The sequence below is a fragment of the Orbicella faveolata genome, unplaced genomic scaffold (genome assembly GCF_042242905.1).
Source record: "Orbicella faveolata isolate gen_17 unplaced genomic scaffold, um_ofav_v1 contig_47, whole genome shotgun sequence".
NCBI lineage: Eukaryota > Metazoa > Cnidaria > Anthozoa > Scleractinia > Merulinidae > Orbicella > Orbicella faveolata.
In genome coordinates this window covers 11,781,469-11,802,500 of record NW_028301577.1, presented here as the reverse complement: position 1 = coordinate 11,802,500, position 21,032 = coordinate 11,781,469, and the positions used below count along the sequence as shown (strand labels likewise).

The window sequence follows — 21,032 nt, the reverse complement described above, 5'->3', positions numbered from 1 at the left end:
TCCAGAAACGACAACCTACTCTCAACGCGCAACGAAATGTGTCCGCCATTACTCCGGCTAAGACGACATATGATTCGTAGAGTACTGTCATGTGAACCGTGTGCACGTGTAGTCCGCGGGAAGATCACATATCCACGCGAGAGCCGTTGCTCCATATTGGGAAGTTAAATTTGATTGGTTCGGAATAATGGGCAGCATTGAACCAGGGTTAAACGCTTCAAGGTGACATGCTTCTCGTGGATTTGTTGTCACGGTCTTCGGCACATTATCAGCGAGTGTTATCAATAATTGATTATTCAATACTTTGCTGTATTGATTTTAAACCTGTCAACGGACTGTTCCCGGTTTCAATGGAGAAATATTCAAGTTGAATTTGCAGTGTTTTTACTTTGCGCAACCGTTCAAGCGACAACTCGGCGTGATGGACCAGATCAGAAGTCCGATCAAAATACTTGACCAATCAGAGGCATCATTTAACAACAGCGCGATTTCAAAACAAAAACGAAAGACCCCGTTAGATCAATTGCGAAAATGGGCCTTCAAATGATGATTACCTGCTTCACAAACCGCCTCTGCGATGTCGGACCCCACTGCGAGAAAGCAAACGAAAAGTTGACGTTAGTATCGAATGATGCCTAGAACAATTAAAGCTGCCTAGAATCAGCGAAAGAAAAATACAGTGTACCTCGTGATTCTGGTTAAATCTTTGGACAATTCAATTTACTGATTTTAATTTCCTTGGTATCGCCATTTCCATTTGAGATTTAATACTAAAAAATACAATTAAGAACCTACAAGACAGCTGTGAATTGTTCGATCTTACCTAACGACTACTGAACACAGTTTTAACTCTAGTCGGCAACAAGTAAAAAAGCAGATCACCAAAAGTAGATCTCAAGTAAACAATAATGCTGTTTCGTGGGAAAACTTTATTATGAAAAACCTATTCTAGAAATTTCATACAAAGTGGCTGGAACTGATTAAAAGAAACCGTTGCACTCGGGGGAGAGGGGGGAGAACTACTTCCTATAGTACACTATACGGGGATGCTTCGCCCGAAAGGAGTTACCTTTTCTAGGCCAGAGGTACATAAAAGGGTAGGGTGTTTCACGAGTTGTAGAAAAGTGGCAGTAAAACTGCCATTTAATACGTATTTAAAGGGCTTTTTAATGTATCTGGAGCAAACGCAACTAACGGCTGATCCATTTCACGTACTTATTTTAAAAGTCACCGGAAAGGTGTTATGACGGCCTCAAAGAAGAGCAAACTTAATTTCATTCGCTTCTTAACGCTGTTACCGTTCAGTTTGCAAATACGGAAAAACAATAATTAGTTAATTCTGAAATGAACTTGACCAGTGACCAAAGATTAACAAAACGTAATAAATTATATAAGATTGTGTGGGAGCTGAAATTCATTTTAAAAAAAGAAATCCTCAACTTTTCCTCTTTTCGTGTGCTTTCCAATTTGATCCGGAATTGGAGGGCCACAGGTTTGTCAGTCAACGAATGTTAAGTGCCACCCTCGTTAATTAAACAAAGTCGATTTATTTCGTTTTATTTATTTATTTTATTTATATTTTGACGCTTCTCTAAATTCCCAAAACACGTTTGAAGCGATTTTCTTCTCAGCGGTTGTTCCCCAAAGTCATCTACCGAACAGACCATTTTTTTTCTGTCCGCTCTGTTTTTTTTTTTACTGTCACTATCAAAGTGCGAAGATTACTCACTTATTGAATTAATTTCAACTTCATATAAACTCTCATGTTAACCGGTTCGTTAATTGTGATGGTGCTTACCTGATTCAATTACGTGGTCTCTTACTGCGAGAAAGGAAGCGAAAAATTTACGTTAGTATTGAATGATGGCCAGAGCAATTAAAGCTGTCTAGAATCAATGAACAAAAGCCCGGCCTGATCAATCCATGAAACTGATAATGGATAACAATCGATAGCAATCTAGAACATAACAATTAATCGATTGACATCGGAAATCGATGGTCAATCGACGAACAAAAATTTTGTGATTTTCGATTGCCATCGATTGTCATCGATTGTCATCGATTGTCATCGATTGCCATCGCTTGTCATCGATTATCATCGACTAGCAATTTCATCGACTTCCATATTTTTTGGGCGGGTATATAAAATACGTATCGTATCTGGACTTGCCAAAGAAGTTACTAACGCAATAAGCGCTACGCCAGTTACTTCTACTCTAACTTGTGATTATTGATTGGTCATCGATTGGCCGATAGCAATCGATAACAATTAACTGATTGTCATCGATTGATATCGATTAATCGATCGGATTTCCAATCATCCATTGTCATCGATTGATCAGGCCGGGCACAAAAGATATAGTGTACCGCGCGATTCTGGTTAAATCTTTGGTTAAGCCTTCGTATTGACCTTAATTAACTTGGTTTCGCCATTACAATTTGGGATTGAACGCTAAAAAGTATTATTATGAACCTACAATACAGCTGTAAATATGCTCGTCCAAAAGGGACAATATCTCAAGATGTATTAAACTATTTACGTCACGTTTTGTACATCTATGTCAAGATTAGATTACGTATATGAAAATGTGCATACATCTAAAACAAGATTTGAATATTCATATCCAGATTGGCGTACGCGTATCAAGATCCGCGTGCGAGTACATTAAGTCTAAATTATAAATGTTTATCAAGTTCCTCATACACAGATCGACCATCGAATATTATATCAAAGTTCGCATACCTACATCAAGATTTGGATTTACACATCAAGATCTTTAACACATGCATATCAGCATTTTTACATCGATATTGTGATAGGCTTGTATGAAATACTAAGTCAAATGTTTGCCTGGTTACTTGGCACTAAAGCGATCCGTGTATGAAGAACTTAATAAATATTATTTCTATTAGACTTGATGTACTCGCATACGGATCTTGATACGTGTGCGTAAATCTTGATATGTATATTCAAATCTTGTTTCAGATGTATGCAAATCTTGATTTATGTATATCTAATCTTGACATAGATATACAAAACCTGATGTAAATAAATACATTATGATATATTGTCCGTTTTGGACAAGCATACTCAAGTAAACAATAATGCTTTTTCGTGGGAAAACTTCAACACATCCACAACCTATTTTAAATTAAAATTTCATACCAAGTGGCTGCAACTGATTAAAAGAAACCCTTGCACTCGGGGCAGAGGGGGAAGGACTACCTCCTATAATGCATTATACGGGAATGTTTCGCTTGAAAGGGGTACCTTTTCTAGTCTCTCAGGTTAACCGGTCCGTTAACTGTGTTAATGCTTACCTTCTCCAGCTGCATAGTCTACGACTGCGAGAAAGCAAGTGAAAAGTTGACGTTAGTATTGAATAATGCCTAGTGCAATTAAAGCTCTCTAGAATCAATAAACGAAAAATATAGTTTAGCTCATGATTTTGGGTCGCGAGTTAACCCTGATCAGCTGTTGCACCCAAGGTATTCCGAAGTCTACTTTCTATAATACATTATACGGGGATGCTTCGCCCGAAAGGAGTACCTTTTCTAGGCCAGAGGTACATGAAAGGGTAGGGTGTTTCACGAGTTGAGGTATGGTAAAGGGGCAGTAAAACTGCCATTTAATACGTATTTAATGAGCTTTTCCATGTATCTAGAAGAGACGCAACTAACGGCTGTTCCATTTCACAGTGATTATTTTTAGAGGTTAGCTTGACGTTTGTTAAAAGTCACCAGAAAAGTGTTATGACGAGTGTCATTCGCTTCCTAACGCTGTTACCGTTCAGTTGCTTGCAAATACGGCAAAACAATAATTAGTTAATTTTAAAATGAACTTGACCAGTGCCCACAGGTTAATAAAACGTAATAAATTATATCAGAGTGTGTGGGAGCTGAAATTCAGTTTAAAAAACAGTCCTCAATTTTTCCTCTTTTCGTGCGCTTTCCAATTTGATCCGGAATTGGAGGGCCACAGGTTTGTCAGTCAACGACTGTTAAGTTTCACTCTTGTTAAACAAAGTCGATTTATTTTGCTTATTTATTTATTTTATTTATATTTTAACACTTCTCTGAATTCCCAAAACACGTTTGAAGCGATTTTCTTCTCAGCGGTTGTTCCCCAAAGTCATCTACCGAACAGACCATTTTTTTCTGTGCGCTCTGTTTTCTTAGACTGTATATTTTCACTATCAAAGGGCGAAGATTACTTATTGAATTAATTTCAACTGCATATAAACATTCATGTTACCCGATTCGTTAACTGTGATGGTGCTTACCTTTTTTTACTACCTTGTTTTTTTCTGCGAGAAAGCAAGCAAAAAGTTGATGTTAGTATTATATAATGCCTAGAGCAATGAAAGCTGTTTAGAATCAAAAAACGAAAAATGTAGTGTAGCTCGTGATTCTGGTTAAATCTTTGGATAATTCAACTTACTGATTTTAATTCAGTACTTGGTATCGCCATTTGCATTTGGGACTTAATACTAAAACTAATATTAGAGTCCACAAGAGAGTTGCAAATGTATTACTCCTGCTAAACGACAACTAAACACAGTTTTAACTCTATCGGTCACTGAGGGCAGCAGTGGATCAACAAACGATCAGAACTTTAAGGGAACGAGTGGTGTTATAACATTAATACTTCAAATTGCTCCAAACCTCTCACAAAATCCAGATAAATGTGTAAAATCTTATAGATCTCAACTATTTTCCAGAATATTGACTTAAATTTCGCGCTTTTACCCTTGCAGTTTCCCGGTGGCCGCCATCTTGGAATACTAAATGATCTATGGGATTGATGATGCTTTACGCTCCCCGTTGGGATTTTTGTAACAATTTGTCGTGTTTCCTATGGCGAAAACACGCTTAAGTGTGCCACGTACGATGTGTCTATGTAAGCTTAATAGGACTGACACTGTTAAGGTTATTTTAAAGTTAGGTTAACTGTTTTCAGTTTTCAGGTAAAGGTTTTATTGCGTTAACGTTCGTAGAACGCCTTCATAAATTTGTTAGGCAAGCGAAATCGAGATTTTGGTGGACTTCCAAATAGTCTCGCCTCTTGAAATTCCGTAGCGGTCCTGTGTAAGAGTGCTACGGTACACTGGTCCATGTGACTTCATCTGTCGAACAAGGTATCTCTACGTTTCTATGTTCGTTCTTTTGACGCTTTCTTTTGTTGAGTCGTGGAGTGTGGGCTTGGATTCCTTTTCCCGTTCTAACGTTGATTATTGCTTTTGAAAAGGAGTAGTGTAATGTTCAAAAATCTTTCAGGCTGTATCAATCAAAGTTGAGAGAAGTGTGCACGACCACACAGATCGATGTCACACTATCGCGATTTGAGTTAACCCTGATCAGCTGTTGCACCCAGTGGCCATCGAGCCTTACAGCCGTGATATGCGGCCACGAGTAATTCAACCCATCGAGTTTTTTTGCTTGGCGACGGCTTCAAGAAGTGATGTCTTTTTCTTTATACACTGCCGAGCCATTCAGCTCGGCGACAATATTGGAGCCATGTGGTCAGCCCTTATAATCACAAAACTGAAATAAACCTAGTTCTGTAGGTTGGTTTTTGGTCGGTCAGTCACCGATTTATGGCAAGATTACACCAGCTTGGTCAAGCGAAATAAGTTCAACCAATTATATCACTAGCAAATTCAGTTCTGTGGGTATTGCACATACTCTTATTCAAGCTTTGATGAATGACACGTTTTAAGCTTTGACATTTGATACCTTGCATCATGCACAAAGTGATGTTATCAGTAACGGTTTTAAACTTGGAAAACAAACTCTTATTGTTAAAGTTTTGATATTTGACAGCTTGACTCGTGCACTAACTAGTGTTTTTAGAATTCTACTAATATACTAATGCAAATGCGGTAATCTGATTTGCTAAACCATTAAACACTATCAGCCATTAGTGTGTAGTGGCTGAAGGTCGTCTGGAAAATGACGACGTTTTTGCGTTTTTCCAAAGTGTTGGAGGAACATTTTGATGCATATGGATAATTAAATTCCTGAGGAGTCTAAACGAAGGACGTTTACGGTTTCTTGACTTTTAAAAAGGTTGAAATTATTGAAAAAACTGATGCACGCGCAGACAGCTTCAATTTTAAATGACAATTTAATCCGAGCGATCACTTTCAGGCGCAAAGTTTAATAACACGTCAAGAAATAATTGGAAACCGTTATTTGCAGTAAATTTTAGTAAGAATTCTACTAAAACAATTAGATTAATCGCTCTCGATTTCCATTTCTTCGGCCTCATCAGCTATCACCTCATAGAAATCTCGAGCTCATAATCTAATTGTTAATCATTACTAGTTACTATTATTACTTATTTTTATATAGCTGTGTCTCACAAGGACTGGGAACTACCGAATTCACGAATTTGATTGGCTGAAATCGATATTGACCGCGGTCTAGACTTTCCCATCTAGACCGGCATCTAGACCGGTTTCATTTTGCGTTGAAAAAGTAGCAAACTAAAATACAAAAATGTTCACCATTTTCTTTTATTTTCTTCTCAATCATTTATGGAAGTGCCAAAAAGCCTGATAACAACAACAACAACAACAAAAGTAAAGAGGACGAGAAAATTTCGGCAGGTTTAAGTTAAACTCATCGCTATTCGCAAGCAAAATGTCAGCAAACCAGTTACATTAAACGAATCAAAGTTTTCTTCTCCGTGAGCACCCACAAGGCTTTTACTGAAGAGATCGTGGTCTTCCGTTATGAGATTGCTTATTTAGTAGTTTTCCACACAGACTACGAATATTCCCTCACTTTTCTGAGGTTTAGTCTTGGGATCAGCCGCGTGGGGATGAGCAAAGAGCTGCGACAAAAATCATGCTCGCCCGTATCGCGTCTCCGCGCGTCTCCTCGTCCTAATGGCGGGCTGGTCACGTTTCTCTCGCTCCCTAATAATCTATCTCTTAGTTGGTTTAATCGCTGTCCAGTTCTTCAATAATGCTTCCAAACTGCCTATGCATGATAGGCTACAGATTCTATCGACATCCCAGAACCTAAACCGACCTAAAATCGACTCTGCACCATCCGAAACGAAGTCAAGTTCCAAATCATCTTCTAAAATGGCGCCGACGTCGAAGCTAGTCCTTGCCGCGAAACTTCTGAATATCACACTAGCTGCAAACCTAGTACTCCTGGCTAACGATGTGTCTTCAAATCCAGGGCCTGCAACATCACTGCCTTTCGAAACGAAAGGTCTCCGGGCATTTCACATCAACATCTGTAGTCTGAGGAATAAGATGGACGAGTTGCGGCTGTTTTGTGACAAGTTCAAACCTCACGTCCTGTCCCTTAATGAAACTTGGCTGGACGACTCTTTCTCGGATGTCGAGCTTTCTCTCCCTGGGTATCAGCTAATGAGAAGAGACAGAGACCGCCATGGGGGTGGTATAGCTGTTTACATAGCAGATAATTTGAGTTTAAATCGCCTCGATACTCCCGCCGACAATATCGAAGCTCTTTGGTTTGAGTTATCACAACCGAACAGTAAAAAGATCCTGTTTGGGGCTATTTACAGACCACCAATCCTCGACGCTTCGACATTGACGGACAGCTTGGAGGAAATGTTAAATAACCACGTAAATGAAAGTCTCGAAACTGTTCTACTTGTTGATTTCAATTTTGATTATACTTCACCAAATGCGGCGACAAAAAATTTCCAGCGCATTGCAAACTTATTCAACTTGAAGCAGCTCATTACCGACCCTACCAGGATTACTCAAAATTCTAGAACTCTTATTGATTTATTTTTTACTTCAAAGCCTGAACTTTATGTATCTGGAGTATTACAGATCGGTTTTTCCGATCACTAGGCCATTTTTGGAATTAGGAAACTTCACAGAATACCGCTTCCACCGCCAAGGATTGTTGAGGCCAGGAATTATAAACATTACGACCCCGCTTTGTTTTGCGAGGATCTAAACAGCATCCCATGGGATATCTTAGAACTTGACCAAACTCCTAATGATGCGTGGCAGTCATTCAAAGACCTATTTCTCACAGCGGCCGATGAACACGCGCCCGTTGTCACGCGCCGTGTCCGCGGAAGATCCGTGCCATGGCTAACGCCAGAAATAAAAGACCTCATGCACCAGCGTGATCATTAACACAAAAAAGCGATGTCAACAAACAAAGAGCTTCACTAGAGCAACTACAAAAGATTACGTAATGCTGTGAACACAAAAATGCGTAAAGAAAAATGTTGTTATTACTCCAGCCAGCTCTCAAATGATCAAAGCTCGAAAGAAATGTGGCGAACACTAAACAAGATCTTACCTAAACAAAAGAAATCTGGGTCCGGAGGATCAGAAACAATGTCGGCAACGAACTTTAACAAGTTCTTTTCATCAATTGCAAAGAATCTATGCAGCGTCTTCAAAGACCATACCTTGCCAAGAATTTTAGCCCCCAGAGTTAACAATGACTTTACTCTGCAAGAAGTTAGCGCCAGTTTCGTGCGCCATGAGCTGTCAAAGCTAAAATCATCCAAAGCTACCGGGCTTGACAAAATCCCCGCAAAACTCCTCAAAGACGCATCCTCTGTAATAGCCAAGCCAATCACTTATCTCATAAACCTCACAATTTCGTCTGGTTAAATCCCATCTCAGTGGAAGGAGCCTAAAGTAACTCCCATTTTTAAGGCAGGAAAAAAGGATGACGAGAACAGCTATCGTCCGATTTCAGTTCTCCCCCTCGTTTCCAAGGTCATGGAACGTGCGGTCCAAGTTCAACTGTTAGCATTTTTTGAGGTTAACAAAGTTCTATCGGTATATCAATCCGGCTTGCGTAAGAAGCATTCTACCGAAACCGCGGTTGTCCACTTGGTTGATCATATATTAGAACACATAGACAAACAACAGTTGACTGGCGCTGCCTTTATTGACTTAAAAAAGGCTTTTGATCTTGTTGACCACAAATGTCTCCTTCACAAGCTAGAGCACTATGGAGTTAGAGGGCACAGTCTCGGCTGGTTCAGAAACTATCTCACCACCCGCTCGCAGCGAGTTCAATATGGGAAGGAGTTATCATCCAGCCTTCCTCTCGACTTCGGTGTTCCTCAGGGTTCCTTGTTGGGGCCTCTATTATTTGTGATACACATAAACGATTTGCCTCAATGTTTACTGCACTCGTCGATTAGCATGTATGCGGATGACACTGTTATCTATTATTCTGGATCTGAGGTTAGCAACATCAGGGAAAATTTACAAGAAGACCTCAACCGTGTTGAGCAGTGGTTGGTGAACAGTAAGCTAATACTAAACCAGAGCAAAACCAAAGGGTTACTCTTTGGAACAAGACAACTGCTGCAAACCACCTCAGACTTTGTCCTGCAGATTCAAAGCAAGGACATAGAGAGAGTGACGAAGTTCACTTACCTTGGGACTATGCTCGATGAACAGCTTCACTGGAAAGAGCATATAGACACTACTGGTAAAAAAGTTAATAAGCGTCTAGGACTTCTAGCACGCATACGATCTTGCCTCACTCTTAAAGCAGCGAAGTGTGTCTACAATACCCTTATTGAGCCAATCTTAAGTTATACTGACACTGCTTGGGGTGAACTGTCTGTTGGCTCCAGCAAAAGTCTGCAGCGGTTGCAAAACCGTGCTGCCCGTATCATTCTCAAGCGTGACTCTTCTAGAGATAATTTTAATGTTTTAGGGTGGACTGACTTAGAAACGAACCGTAAAATCCACAAATGTGTTTTAGTTTTTAAATGTTTGCATAACTTAGTTCCTCAATATTTAAGTAACCATTTCATTAGGAACTACAATGTACATGGTTACAACACTCGAAGGAAGGCTGACCTCCATCTACCCAAACCCAAACTTAGCCTTGGCAAACGTACTTTTAGATTTTCTGGCACAGCCCTTTTTAATTCACTACCTTGTAAAATCCAACAAGCTGTATCACTCTCCTCTTTTAAAAATCTTGTCAAAGCCCATTTTATTTATAGCACCTAATTTATGATATCTATTTTTTTCCCTATCAGTTCATGCTTGTAACTCGTTTCAATTTTTTTAAACTCTTTTTATATAACTATTTCAACTACTAGACGTTAGTTTTTTTTAACTCTATTTTTATAACTATTTTATACTATTAGACGTTTTATATTTTTAGAAATTGTATTTAGCAGGGCCCCTCTGGATACCAGCCACTGTGCTGAATGGGCCACCCTGCATAAATAAAGTTTTACCTACCTACCTACCTGCCATAAAATAAACATCTTATTAATCGAGTTAAGTCGGTCTGTATGGGAGAATCTTGACCTCGGTCGTGTGTACAGACCTCACCGCGTTCGGTCTGTACTCACGACCTCGGTCAAGATTCTCCCATACAGACCTCCAGCTCGGTTAATAAAGAGCTAATTAATATGAGGTACGAAGAAATGTGAAATAAAGTGCTGTTGCTGTTGTTGTTGTTGTTAAGGTTTCATGGTAGGTGAATTTTTACGAAAAATGTGAAAAATATTTTTTCGCTGTTCAAATTGAAAGGACTGGAATAAATATTTTGCAAAAAGAATGGTAAAAAAAGCTTTTTTACATTTAAGTTAAAGAGGAAAATTATTTTTGAATCTCATAAACCCCGTACGGCGCGTTGACGTGACACCTCTAAATAAAATTCACCGCCAGTTGTCACGTGTAAAGCGAACTGCGGTGTGATATTTCATTTGTGCACGCGAACTGTTCTTGATCTGGTTCTTTCATCGCAAGCATTAGGACGAAAACCCAAGAAAACTTCTTGCCCATTTTCGTCTTCCAAGAAGCCGGAGAGACGAAAATCTGGTGGAACCCACAGGTTCAACGTCGAACAAGATCCGTTGGCGCTGAGCGACCCACGGTAGCACTGTAACCAAGAAGAGTGGTTAAAGGAACTCGAAGACACTAGTGTCACTAGTCCCACCAATGAAGCTGAAGGACAAACTACAACAAGTACTAGTGGCACGGAATTGCTGGAGAACGGACGCGATTCCGAAATTTCCACAACGAGAGAGTCAAGCGCAGACGTGGACTTCGAGATTTCCTCTTTTGTCTTCACGAGGCATGGTTTCAAAAAACTGTCCGGGGAACGAAGAAGCCTAAACTTGAGCAACATAATACCAATGCCGCCGACAAAATCTTCTAAGTTAAAGAGCTCACGGCAGTTTAAATACAAACCTGTATAAAGCTCGACTTATTATTTTCTCGCTTCTCGGACGATTTCAATGCGACGGGAAATTGTGGAGGCCTGTTTATTTCAAGTTGTCATAAGCCATTGTTGTGGTACACTGACCCATGCCGACATCTGTTAGTGTGGAGGGAATTTTTAACACCTAATCATACCAATCTCATAAAAGGTTTTTCGTCTTTTTCTCAATAAAATAAAACTGCATATAACGATGAACATTTTTAGTTCGTTTACGGACGTCTTCCGACGGAATTGGCTGAAAATCGACAGGTATGTTCCAGGATGCCTCCTTCGAAAAAGTGTCTCGGGCTTTGTTTAATTTCGCTTCCGTTTGAAAGTTATGGCCTCTTTAGTAGAAGGAAACGTCCGCATTGAAAATATCAAACTTTAGGAGGGTGTAGAAAAAAACCAACCCACATCTGGAAAATCGCAGACACCCTTTTTGAGGGTGATGTGTGAGAAAACATTTCTGATGTTAATTGCGCCGCTCTGATAATTCACGCGCGGAAGCGAACCAGCTTAAGCGAAGCAGCGTTTCTGGGTATTTCTTTTAATTTCACTGCGACAATAACATTTTGGAAAATTTCAAAGATATGATTGTATTCTGTAACTATTAAGCTTTCAGAAAATGTATAGGTTGATGAGGTTTTCTTTCAAAACGCCAGCGTATAAGAGCGTGATCTCCGAACACTGTCAATCCACCTACCATAATACCTTGAGGCTCTACTTGTAAAAAGAGCTGAGTGTAACAGTTTTTCTCTACCAATCATTTCTATTAACTCTCTTAAAATTGCGGTCAAGGAAAGATCTACTTTCGAACAGAACAGGCACAGTAAACCATCTCGAATTCCTATTCGTGCAGTGGGCAATTCGCTTTTTAACGCTTCCACCGTTCCGTTGTTTGGAAATACAGAAAAACAATAATCAGTTTTGGCAATTTTAATTTAAAATGAACTTAACTCGTGACCACAGGTTATCAAAGTGCAATCAATGTGAAATTCAGTTGAAAAAATAGTTTAAGAATCAGAAAGCGAAGAGGATTAGGTATTGAACTGCAACTTCACCTCTATACAAACTCTCATGTTAACGGTTCTGTTACCGGCGGTGGTGCTTACCTTCATCCGAACTTGAGTCTGCGAGAGAGCAAACGAAAAGTTCGCGTTAGTTTTTGATAACGGCTGGGGTAACTAAAGTCAGTGAACGTAAAATGATGATTGTGACGATGAACCAAATTATTAGTTCCAAGAAAAAAGACTATAGAAAACGCCACTTGCAAACAATACAAGTCTAGATGACTGTGGAAAGGTTTATCTACACGTAAATGGAAAGGTATATAAATCTACATATTCACCCTTTGTTTTTTATGCTTAAAAATCCAATTGACACTTTTCAATGTTGCCAAACCGAAAATAAGAGCCTATTTTTTTTAAACAGAAATTTTAGCGCACGAAAACAATTGTACTCATTGCCTTCTTGGCGAAAAACTTCAACATTTGCACAAACAGCTTCAAAAATAAAAATAAAATGGGTAAATATAAGTGATTCAAGGAAAGCACTTGAGAAGGGTGGTAGTGGGGGGTCTTCTTATATTGGACTATATGGAGGGAACGCTTCACCAGAAAAGGGTACCTTCTCCTTTTTCAGGCTAGAGGTATTTATACGGGTAGGAATATCACGAGCTGAGGTATAGAAAAGGTTTAGTGGTTACGTTGCCGTTCGTTAAAAGTCATCGAAAAGACGTTATGAATGCTGCAAAAAAAGGCAATTGCCGTTCGTGTGGCTGATGTCCAAAGTATCTTTCGACTTTCACCACAACGAGAACTGGATAACACTGGGGATCTGTTTATCTAGGGATGTCGTTGCTCAACTTTATTTCACGGGTAGAAAACGGTGAAGCAGTGTTTTTATTCTAGATATAAGAAAGAGGTACCATTTTCGATGGAAGGTATATAAAAGAGGTATCTTTTTTTATCAAAAGTGGTATACAAAAGGGTAAGGGTTTGGAACTCAGAGCTGAGCATCCCCCTATAAAGCACCTCTGGGGACTTACCCAAGTTCATAGTCTGGACTTACCACTGTTTCTGTCCATGTGATATTCTTTTTGGCTCGTTAATCAGCCGTCGTCAGCCTGAGTGAAGGTAAGAAATCTCTTCAATTAATTCAACGACGAAGAGCACGGAACGTACTTATAAAGTTATGTCAAATAATTTACTAAGGGGGCATGGGGATTTGCGGTGTTGCGGCGTTGATGTTTTTTTAATGCGGTGATGCGGTGAATAAAATCTCAACTTGTGGTGTTGCGGTGACCTCAAACCCTACGGTGTGCGATGTTTGTGTTTTTCACGCTGCGGTGTTCGGTGAAATGAAATTGTTTGGGGTGCTGCGGTTTTTTGATTTACCTTTCTAAAATCTAAATTTGACCTAAATTTAGTATGTAAACTTCGTTAATCCATGCTTGTTTATGACAAACACGTTGAGCTCGAGGTTAATGATTTGTAACAAAATACAGACCATCACTGTCTAGTCAATCTTCGATATGCTTCGGCTGCCAATCCGAAGCTGTTTTCATTTATACGTAACTTGACAAGTAACTCGACCTCTGCCACCCGGAGCTCAGTGTTCGGTCAAGCGGTGTTGGACACGGTTCATGTGACAGTATTCGACCAATCATATGTCGTCTCAGCCGGAGTAATGGCGGACACATTTTTCGTTGCGAATGGAGAGTAGGTTGTCGTTTCTCGACCGATTTCTGCACTCATCATGAAAATCAAACGAAACTTTTCTAGGAGCTGCTAGTGTAATATCTAGACCAGTTATTTGCAAAGCCTCAAGTGCAGGTAAGCATATTTTGCATCAGAACTGGTGTTCGGTAGACACGCGAAGGAGCGAGGACAGAAACAATCCTGGAAATTCTGGAAGCGCCAAGGCCGAATATAATGTACTATTGACTACGCAGCGTTTTTCTACGAAAAAAAATAAAAGGTGGCGAAAACTACTGGCCACAAAATATATTCAGATGTCGCGTCGGCAGGGAAGAAAGAAGGCTTTTTAAGCTAAGGAAGCTTTGTAAATTACGTACGTTTACTATTTTATTTTTTGCTTTTGCTATTCGGCTTTGTTTATAGGTCATTCTGATACCGGTCTATACCCGCTCTAAAGTCGTGCGGCTTTCTTGACCTTCTATTTTTTCACACGAGTATCGATATCGAGCACAAACGCAGCTAGCTCCGGAAAGCAATACTTTCAGTCAAGATAGGGCTTCAGTCAGTGGGTTTATCACACCAAGAAAAGTGAACGAAGTAAAAGAAGAGAGGGATCGGGGGTAAAGGCCATCTCTCGAGGCCCCTCTCCTTTTCTTCGTCCGCTTCCTAGCTTTGCGCAAGGTTTCTTCACAAGAGCAAGAAAACTGATTTACAGCCATCAGCAGTATTGACAAATGCGCAATGTAAAGCGTTGTGATGTGTTTATTCGTGGAAAATCGTTGAGGTATGAAAGCATTATTTTAAGTGTAGATGAACGAATCATGGCGCTAAAAATACGTGTTGCGGTGACGTTGTTTCGTTGCCTTTTCTCGCGGTGATGCGGTGTTGCGGTGTTCAGAATCCCCCCATGCCCCCCTCTTCAAGCTTGTGGACTTTCAAAGACCAGATTGGATGTGTAGCCCTTTTAGCCTCACCTTCAAGTTCACCGGGCTGGTAGAGATAGCGAACATTTAAGTTGAAGGGGAGCTTTTTCTCGTCCACGCCAACAGACCTTAATAAGTATGGAGTGGAAGGTTTTGCCGCAACACCTTCCTCTTTGTTTGCGACAGCAGGTTTTTTGCCAGTTAGGCGGGTGACTTCTTTGTTAAGAGCGCTAACAACTTCAGGAAGCCTTTTGACCTACGCAGTCGACCGCTGGCCTGACGGCAGAAGCATTTCCACAGCATACTGATGACCGAACAAGCGCTCGGCGAGCGTGCGTTTAAAACGTTCAATGATAACTTGGTCTCCTGGAATGTCAGGGCGCCCGCGGCGAATGTATGTTTTGTGGTTTTCCATTTCTTTGGTCACAATTCCCACAAACTCACGCCCTGGATCAACCTGCAGCAGCTGAGGCCACGTAAAAGGGCTGCGCTTATAAATCGATTGAAAAGCTGTCGCAACTTCAGCGGAGTCTTTAGAGGTCATCAGAGGCTCGGCTTCCTTGTAACGGCTGGCAACGTCGACAACAGTCAGCGCGTATTTGTAAACTTTGCGACCGCGTGGAAGCTTGTCGCGTGACAGAAAAAGAAGGTCGGCGTGGTGGACCGTGTTAGGATATGATACGTCGAATTTTGGGCGAGTAGTGTAGCGCAGTGCGGGAAGATAGCGAATCTACCAAAGAGCTTGTTTGATAAGCCACAGCTTGGCAGTTTCTTCAGAGACTTTCGCGGCTTCTGCTAATTTTTTGATAGCAGCGATGCCTTTCCAGTAGCCCTTGTGGCTCTAGTAGACTTTGGTGAGCTTAGAATCCATTCTTATTCGAAGAACAGATATATAATACACTGAAAAGTTCAAAGAAAACGAAAAGCTGCATAGCCGAGAGCGAGCGTGCTGCCGCCCACAAAAAGCAACTCGTCTTGTTTCTGCTGCTCACCGGGCTAATGAAAGTTAGAGAATTGGGGTTCTTTAGGAGATGTTATTGGCTGGTTTCTGGGTGTGCCTGGTTATAGAGTTCGAACGCGTAATCGGTGTTCGTAAAGTTCTGCTTCGCTTTTTCTTTGATTTCCCTGTTGGTTTCGATCCAATCTAGAAGCTTGGTGCGGTCACGCGTGAATTTGGCGTAGGCCGCCTGATAAGCTTCAAGGGCTTTGTCACGCCCCTCTTTCTCTTCTAATGCGCCCTTTCCGTCGTCGCCGGGCAAATACTTTGCAAGATGGTTGCCGCCTGTGAAAGTAGTGGCGTTGAGAACTGCGCCTCCGATCATCATCGCGATACTAGCCCTTTGGGCATATATCAATATGCCTATTTTTTTTAACTTTTTGGGAAAATCTTCTGGCGCTGCCTGCCATGACAGCGGTAAACTTTGCATAGTTCATGAAACTGCTGCTGGGGTCAGAAGTGAAGTTCTCTTTCACCACTTTTTTGGCAATCAAGCCGATGCTAGCGGCTAAGCCAGTCAGAGTTGCAGCATCCATGATCGTTTTTACAAGCATGTTGTCAGACATCGTATAATAATGCTGAAAATTTTTAATTATTCAAAAACGTTTAATCAGGTTGGCGTCCTCCACGGTGAACGGCGCAGGAATGAGATGGCAGACCGTTCTGAAAACCTTTTCGTTGAAGTTTATCCACGTGAAATGTCCGCATTGTTGCATACAAAAATAGAGGAAAAGTTCAATTAAGTTCAATCCATAGGGCGGATGCTTTTTCTTTGAGGGGGCTTCTTCGCATGCGGGGCATCCCGTGGCTTGCTGAAAACAGCAGATTTTATCTCTTCACGTTTGTAATAAAGCCCGACAATTGAAACGCCAATGCTGATGACAGTAAGCCGATTATTATTATTATTATTATTATTATTATTATTATTATTATTTTGCCTTGTTGTTTTCGATTATGACAGCAGCCTCAGACGCTTCTTCTTTTTTTTTTTTTGTGCTTCGCGAGCCAGTCTTGTTCTCTCAGCGACGACCTTGTCCGCAGCCACTCGCTTTGGGTTTTTTGCTGGTTTAGTGGTTGGAATTTTTGAAGCCACCTGACCGTGCATGACTGCGGGCTGCGTGACTGCTGCCGCAGGTTGCGTTGCCGCTGGTTGCGTGGGTGCAGGTTGCGCTACCGCGGCCACAATTTTGCGTATTCAAAGGTTGTGGTGCCTCAACTGAATCCGACATTGCATATACTTTATTACTAAAAAATATTTAATTGGGATTGGTCGGCAATTACAAACAAATGCTAACTAATTATTCAGCAGTTGCTGACGGTTGCTCAGGTTTTTGTTGCTCAGCACTGAAATCGATATGTTTTATTGTGACCAGCACCGCGTTGGCCACCGCGAGCATCCGCCCACATCTCAACGCAAGGCAACCCGCTACCGCAGACAACTCTTTAGTGATTATGTAATCATTTTTGAGCTCATTCTGCAGCGCGGCACCATCTTTAAACCGCGCAAATGTGCCAACCGCTTTCATGACCAACATCAGAAAGCTTTCAATCAAGGTTTCAGTGGTCTTGTCGCCCACGTAAGTCTCGCCCCATTTGTAGTGCTTTTCCACATCTTTGTCGCTCAATAATAGTGTGTCAGCTGTACGCCGACGGCTTCTTTTGCTTTGCCTGTGGAAACAAAAATTGCCAGCTGTTCACGAAGAGCTGGAATGTCAAGACCGGGGACAGTCACAGGGGCGCTTGAAGGCTCAGATTCCAGCGGCTGAATTATCACTGCCAGCTCAGGTTCAGCTTCCAACAAATTCTTAACGTCAGCCATGCACAAGAGCATATGTATTGTGATTTTTTCCTTTCAATTCAGAAACAATTCAATCCCGAAGGGGAAACGAAGAGAGAATACAAGGTGCGCTCTTTCAGCTTTGCAATCAGCTGCTTGAGGTCATCTTGAGTAAGCTCACCAGCGTATTCTTCAAAGATGGCCTTAGCTTCGTGGTCTTGGCCGACGGCGTGTAAAAGAACACGATCGCAGCCACATTCTCTAGTAAAGGCTTCGCGATGCTGGAGAGCTGCCGGGTCAGCACCCACACGCTGATGCCTGCGTGGCGGGCAGAAAAACCGAGCTTGATAAGCTCGCCGGTCCGCCGTTTCACGTCTTTTGAAGCTGCACAGTTATCAAAGACAATGAGATTGTTAATTCCTTCAAAAAACATACTCACCGCTTTCAACCAAAATTCTCGTTGTACTGCTTGCAGATAAAACAACCGCGGGTCTCTCTCAGCGAATTGAAGCGGTAAAGGGTCTTGATATAAGCGAATGTCGGGCAGAGGAAGTAGTATATAGGGTAGTCGGCAAATACTATTTCGCAGAGGGAGAAGTATTTCCTCATTTTGAAACCGCCAGATTTAAGTCCGAAGCTCGCAAGCTCGCTTCGGTTAAACCAGGGAGTTGCAAAACGGGAAATACTTCTCCCTCTTTGAAATAGTATTTGCCGACTACCCTATATACTACTAAGGGGAGGGAGGGAGGGAGGGGCGCAATTGGAAACAAACGAGCCCGCTGTTATACCGCCCGAGCCGCTATGTCTCGAGCAACAAACAAGTGCGCGTGGCTGATGCGGGGCCGGAAAGAAAGCTGCGGGAAGAGTTGTGTCGGGGGCTGTACGTATTGCAGGCAGCATAAATACCAGCTAAAGAAAGGAATGAAGATGCTAGAGCCGTGTAGAGGCTGCGGTGTCGGGCTTTTGTGCGATTACCGCATATGCAGACCATGCGGCGGGAACACGCTAAAACAGCGGCTTGCCCGCAAGCGCAAAAAAGCAAAGGAAACTTTTGAACTTGTTTTGTTCGAGCTGAAAGAAACACAACAGTTAGGGAAATGAATACTTGTGTTATACAAAAGGAACTATGGCTTCCAGAAACCAAAGGTACGAAGAAAGACTGGAAGAAGAACTCGCAAAAATAGATCCAGCGGCATTGCAGTATTTGGAGCAACTTCTTGCAGAAAACGCTCCGGCGGTAAGAAAGGTTGTCCAGAACGTGCTGGATGAACCAATTTCTCAAGAAACGCAGAAGAGTTTGCAAAACCCCTTACTCCCAAAGCCTTACCATCCAAGACCCCCTCCACGCCAAAGAAAGTCGAGAAAAACGCAAGCTCTTCTGAGGGAGTACGACCCCTTCCCTGCGCGGAAAACTCGAACATTGACAGACTACCAGAAGGAGATTCTGGATCTGTTCGATGGCGCAGAGAAAGAAGGGGAAGAGAGTACAGGCCGGCGTTTCATTCGATGGCGCCTCATCAGAGGTCTGGGGAGAAACCTAACAACAGACTTTAGGTCGAGGATACGTGAAAGAGTAAGCACATCGTTCTATCTGAGGCACGTTTTCGCGTACCAGTTGCGCAACATTGAGGATGGAACGATTATTGTTTACTACTCGAACCCCAAGGGCTCACAGTGGTTTAACAAACTGGAAGACGCGGAAAAATGGCTTAACCGCCAGGAAGAACTGCGTCTCGACAATGAAAAAGTCGACAGGCCCAACACAAAGTGGGTGTTCGAAGCCTTTTTCAACGTAGACCTGAAGGTTGTGATTGACAGGCAGCCGTTGGTGGGAACAGGGCCTTTGCCTGACTGGCTGCGCAACCTTGCCCAAAGCCGGGCAATGGTATCTTTGGACGTGTATAACGACAACCTGTGCCTATGGCGGTGCATCGTTGTGCACTGAGGGGCGCGCACAGACCGTTGCACAAAAGAAGCTCGAAATCTCGCCCAGAGTTTCTACAAACTAAAGACCAGTCTAGAGAACTTCGCAAAAACGTCTCTTGACGAGTTGGAAAAGGTCGAAGCCCATCTGAATGAGGGCTCACCGGTCTCATCTTGGTTTGGAATCCGTGTTTACGAGCCTGAGCGTCTGGAAAATGGAGAAGTGGTTTGGCACCTCAGAATAAACCCGAACCCCAAACTTAAAAAGATTTTGACGATAGGTGTCTACGAAGGCCACGCTTTCTTGATAAAAGACATCGCAAGGCTGGCGAAAACCTATGCATGCACGCATTGCGGGCAGAGATTCACACAAGCGTGCAGTCTCAAACGGCATCACGAAACCTGCAGCGCGGGAAAAAACGGTAATCTTTTGCCCGGGGACAAAAGTGGAAGCCCTGCAGACAGCTTTCGAGAGAGTGATGTACCCAAAAGGCTCAACGTCGAACCAATCGATTCTGTGGCTGGAGCGAGAAGCGAAGCAACGGGGCATCCACATCCACCACGCAATGTGCGGGCACGGGGGCGAGAGATGGCTTCCCCGAGAAGGCGGGAAAATGAAGTCTTCTCCTGTTGACGGGTACAACCACGAAACGATGACGGTGTTCCAATACCACGGCTGCCTCTTCCACGGATGCCTAAAATGTTACCCGCGCTATCGAGAACAGATGGTTGTAACTAACAGAAAAACACCCGAACAATTGTACCAAGCCACCATGAACCGTACCGCATTTCTGCGGAAACTCGGCTACGAAGTAATCGAGGCATGGTCTTGTGAAGTTGGGCTTCTTAAGGGGGAACTCCCGAGGAAGCAAACGAAAACTTACCCGCACGCTATCTTGTATGATTTCGAAGCGTATGGAGACAAAAACTATCGGAAAGAACCGACAGGAGCGTTAACGATAGAAAACGCGCACGTGCCAATCTCTGTGAGCGTTGGGGACACTCTTGAAAGAGAGCCCACCCACATCTGCGAAAGAGACCCCGCGAAGCTGGTCCGCAAGTTCATGAAAGAGCTGGAGAGACGCGAGAAAAACATCCAGGACAAGGTGCGAGCGGAGTTTGTGCCAGAAGACATGCACCTGTTGACAAAAGACCAGCAGCAAAAAATCAATGAATGGTGCAACCAGGTTCCTGTCGTGGGCTTCAACTCAGGATCGTACGACCTGAATCTGATCAAAAACCACTTCGCCAGCTCTCTCACCGAAGTATCAAAAAAGGTCAAAGTGGCCAAGAAGGGGAACAAAACCATGTTCCTGCTTACCTGGGGGGCCCGTTTCCTCGATATTATCAACTACCTTGGACCGGGGACGAGCTACGACAAATGGGTGAAAGCCTACGGATGCGAGGCAGTGAAATCCTGGTTCCCCCACGAATGGTTTGACACCCCCGAAAAGCTTGATTACCCCGGGCTCCCAAAATACGAGGACTGATATTCGAAGCTAAAGGGCGAA

The 21,032-nt window shown here is 42.4% G+C and overlaps 1 long non-coding RNA gene across 1 annotated transcript in view; it reads right to left on the bottom strand.

The window, feature by feature from the left end:
* Window positions 1-21,032, bottom strand: part of LOC110039609 (uncharacterized) — a 71,060-nt gene that overhangs the window by 18,164 nt on the left and 31,864 nt on the right. The window contains exons 2-7 of the long non-coding RNA XR_016204315.1: window positions 13,273-13,327; window positions 12,315-12,332; window positions 4,284-4,307; window positions 3,322-3,345; window positions 1,799-1,822; window positions 555-590 (exon numbers count right to left, since the gene is read on the bottom strand). This is a non-coding gene — a long non-coding RNA (uncharacterized LOC110039609). The remainder of the gene's footprint in view (window positions 1-554; window positions 591-1,798; window positions 1,823-3,321; window positions 3,346-4,283; window positions 4,308-12,314; window positions 12,333-13,272; window positions 13,328-21,032) is intronic.